The sequence below is a fragment of the Phoca vitulina genome, unplaced genomic scaffold (genome assembly GCF_004348235.1).
Source record: "Phoca vitulina isolate PV1807 unplaced genomic scaffold, GSC_HSeal_1.0 scaffold1, whole genome shotgun sequence".
NCBI classification, from domain to species: Eukaryota; Metazoa; Chordata; class Mammalia; order Carnivora; family Phocidae; genus Phoca; species Phoca vitulina.
The window spans coordinates 40,010,225-40,014,732 of record NW_022589704.1 but is presented as its reverse complement, the minus strand read 5'-3'; the positions used below and the strand labels follow the sequence as shown (position 1 = coordinate 40,014,732).

Genomic DNA, 4,508 nt, shown 5'->3' with positions numbered 1-4,508 from the left:
AAAGGAGACGCAAAGACCTGTGAGTGCTAGGTAAGCTTCTAGCACCACCAAGGCCTGGTTGAAAGTACCAAGTCGGGTCCAATATGCCTAGGGTTTGCTGTTTCTCACTTGTTTCTATTAAAGAATGTTAACAGAATGTTACATAGTAAAGTATAAAGTGTAAAAAAAAAAAAAAACACACAAAATTTTGGGAATTTCTCATAGAGGTTTTTATTCACTGATGTATTTATGTTTGTACTTAGTTTTGGAAGTGAAGGCAAAATTTTTTCAATTTCTTTTTAATCATATTATCTAGAGCATGCATGATGGTTATACAGGGATACAATTTCTTTTAAGGCCTTCTACAATTATATTTTAGTTAAGAAATGTATATTTCACTAGTGCAAATTTGAGAAACCTTATTTCTGGCCTGAGCTCTTCTTATGATAAATACATCTTTACCTGTTTTTATGTGGCCTGGCCAAGTAAAGCACCAGAGGCCCTTGGCAGAACCCTTATTCTCGTCAGGCTGTGCTCTGCCTGAACGAGGAGTGTCATACCTCAGCCACCCCTCCAAAGCAAGCTCATCTGGCAGCATATTTTCCACTACCACATCTTAATTCATGAACCAGGTATGCGATAATCTATCTCCGGATCCTCTCAATGGCTCACTCAAAGCAATGGCTCCTCCATTCACATTGGTTTTACTTTGGTCGCGATCTTCTCAACTGTCAAGTGCTAGAGGGCAAAAGCTTCATTCACCTCTACCATACCCATCTCCTTAAGGTCCAGTCTTGTTTTATTTACTGCCTCATTGATAGTAGGGACAAGCCCAATATCTATGATCGAGGGATCACATCCAGACACAAAATAGCCCATTATTCTTGCCAGTGGTGTGACGTTATGTTTCTTTGCCAGCGACTTCGCTAGCTTCGAAAGTGCCAGATATTCCCAGTGCACTACCTGAAGTGACGGTCCCTTCTTTTGTGAATACTGGAGGAAGTTTATTTAACTGCTCCAGGCTTGTTCGGAGCCCAGCAGGCTCATCTACTTGCACTGCTTGTATTCCTTTCTCTGTCTTCACCTCAGTTGGTAACTTCTCATTATTAAAGTAACCAGCATCATTAGCAGCTTTCCAACTCTGCTGTGATTACAGGGCATATTTGTTATATTCTTTTCTGCTACTTTTATGTTCTGCAGCAAAATTCTCTGCAGTAATTCCCATGGGAAATTGGACATGTTGATCTGTTAATGTTGCTCACAAAGACACTTCCAGCTTGAGAGCATCTCCAAACTTGGTTCTAAAACGCACGTTTCTGACACAGTAGAGAACCCGGCTCATATTTTTGGTTCCTCCATACAATACAGCTTCAGCATCTTAAATACAAACTTCCTGACACTGATTCACAATGGACGGGAAAGCAGAGCCACAGAGCCTATTAATGGTGAGAGCTGAGGTTTCTTTTGAGATACCCATACTCAAACCAACATGCCTTGCTGAGTATATGGTATCGGAAGAACCATTTGCTAGTTTACTATAAAGCATACAACTCAAGTGCAGACAAATGAAAGACACGCAGATAGCAAGGTATGGAGAGGTGGGGAGCTGGGGTTCTGTGCCCTTCCCGGCATACCACACTCTAGGAGCTTTCATCTGTTCACCAACTTCAAAGCTTGGATTCGTTTATTTCTCATTCGTAATAGAAAGATTTATAAAAGAATGGAATTAATCTTTAATAGAAGAATTCTCCAAATTCTGGGGAGGATAGTATCCTTTGAGTCAATGGGCTTCAATAAGGTTCAGCAATAAGGTTTATTATATGTGACTTTAGGATAGACAACGGATTTTTAGATATGACACCAAAAGTTGTAGGTAGTTTTAACATGCCTCCAAAATCTTGGCAAATATAAGTTCAGTCTCTCCTGTCCTGTTATTTTTTTGCACTTGGAATTTTCTTTATATACAGTTTCTGATTAAGAAAAATTCTGATTTAGAGGAATTAAAGACTCATGTTTAAAATATTGAGATAAAAATATAATTTTCAGTGCCATTACCATGTTATACTTAAAAAGAGCTGTTTTATGCCAAATTCATAATACTTCTATAATAGGAACCATCTTATCTTACTTGATTGAGATAATTATTTGGTCAGTTAATTGAAGTAGTTTAAAGCAGGAAGCATGAACAAATGTACGCATACCTTAAAAATTTTATTTCAAGTTAAAACATATGCAACCACCGTATGATGGAAGGAAATTCTTTCCTGTAGTTTGCTGATTTGTGTTCCAACTTTACAGAAAAAGACCTCCTAAGACCTCATCTGCAATATCTAGCAGTGGTTTCATCGGGAGAAGGAAGAGGTCCAACAGGTGTGGAGCAGAAGAGAGGTGCTTAGTAGTCATGGTTCTTCAGTCAGTACATTTTCAAAAGGGAATTGAAACCTTCAGTTAATCACAAAGATTCTTTATGTGAAGACATATTAAGAGAGCTTCTGTGTGTTCTGTAAATGAAGATACAGTCTGCTTAATTAATAAGGATTTTATTTACTATCTGCAAGGGGCTGTAATTATTTGTAAGTATCTCTAAAGCTCTATGCCATACATCTTAATGCCTATTCATCAGATAGCAGGTTTTGTAGTGTTGTTGCTGTTTCTCCCCTATACATCCCTTCCTTATGACACTATTGCACAGTAGTTTGGAAGATTAAGACTAGAAAATAGAATTCTCAATAGCAGCCGGCTGTGCGGTTGGCTAAATATTTAGTTGGCTAAAATGTATTGATAGATACTTGTATATAAAACTTACAGACAATAAGGTTTACCTATTACATGTGTGTGTGTGTGTGTATTTCCCCACAAACACCAACGATACACTGACATTCATCCTACTTGTTAGCTATGCTGTCACTCAAAACGTATATGACTGCTCTCTAATGACATCTGGCAGCAGTAAACCAAGATTAGAGGATGGAGTGATCGGTTAGGCCTCCAAGCGGATCTGTGCTACTTTCAATTCCAACCAATCAGTGACACCTGCATGTGGTAATCATTCTCCTTGGTTACAAGCGCTGGCAGAAGGGAGAGAACTGCTTTTCAAGCTAGAGCAAAACGAGCTAAATATAAATGTGAAAATCCTCTTCATAGTAAAATTTTAATCCCATTTTTAAAGGAAGAAATAACAGAGCAGTTTTATTCATATTTTCAATTATTTTGTAGTAAGGTAGATGAAGCTTAAGCACACCCATGAAGGATATTCATGGTGGGGAGGTTGTCTTCCAGGGTCCATGATAAGAATTCAAACTCCTGTCCAGTATCCAGGTGGGGCTTCAAACTGCTGGGCTGGTGCCCACGACACCAGTATCCTTTTTAGTTACTTGTTAGAGATGTGTGAACCTTTCATCTTGTGAAACTTGCCAACCTCAGGAATATTTTATGAGTTACCAGCTTTGCAACTTTTGCGGAATACATTCAAACATCACTTTTAGAGGCAGCAGGACTACAAATGTTTCTCCAAAGATTAAAAAAAGGGTATAGAAAAAGGAAACCCTGGAAAGATAACCAGTAGCATGTTCACATTGTTTCCCGGGGAACTCTCCTGTATTCTCTAACTTGAAATCAGGCCCTGACATAGGGGTCAGCAGACCTTTGGCCTCAAGTGATCATTCTCAATCAAATCGCTCTCCAGAAAAGCAGAACCATTACAGGTAATACGCTTCTTCCATTTTTTTAATCAGTCATTTATCTGCCCTTCTTGGGGAAAATAAGATACTATTTTATAATTTAGTATTTTTATTTCCCCTCTTTTCCAACAAATTTAATCTTTTAACAAATTTAATCTTATTTAATCTTTTAACAAATTTTCATCTCAATATTTAATAGATGATGAAATATGCCAGTTTTTTTTAAGTAAACTTCCAAAGATCCTGTAAAAAAACACACTATTCTTTTTTCAAATGTCCACAGTAATACATCGTTATTTTTAGCCAAAAATAATGCCTGTGGAACCCTAGAAGGCATTATGGACAGCTGGATGTTAGATCTAATGAATAGGACAAGCCTGGCTTTAGATCTTGAATTAAACTGCTCTGAAAATTTGACCTGTATAACTAGTTCAGTGAGAAAGATTAAAATTGATTTTGGGAACAGATTTTTGGGAGCAGACCTACATAATTGGCCTTGCTTATGAAGAAAAAAACTAATTATAGAACATCTAGTACATTTCAGGGTCTCAGTGTCATGGATATTTTTATTGGCTACCTTGTATCCATTCTCCCTCCAGATATTATTTTAAGCAGTTTATGAAGTCTCTATGGGAATTTTCCCCTGGATTGTTCCTGAGGAGGGGACCCAAGCCAAACAGCATATTAAATGATGAATATCCGAAACCTATCTAACCAGAATAAATCTCAGAAATTTGGAGGATTTATATGAGAAATTACCTTTTTTGCTCTTAAACTAAGAATTTAGGAGCTGTAGCCATCTTGCTACCAGAAAATCTAAGGGTAACTGTTCCAATTTACTAGAAATGA

At 37.5% G+C, this 4,508-nt stretch overlaps 1 pseudogene; it reads right to left on the bottom strand.

Moving 5' to 3' along the window:
* Window positions 1–563: 563 nt before the first annotated feature.
* Window positions 564–1,525, bottom strand: LOC116635713 (annotated as a pseudogene).
* Window positions 1,526–4,508: the final 2,983 nt, after the last annotated feature.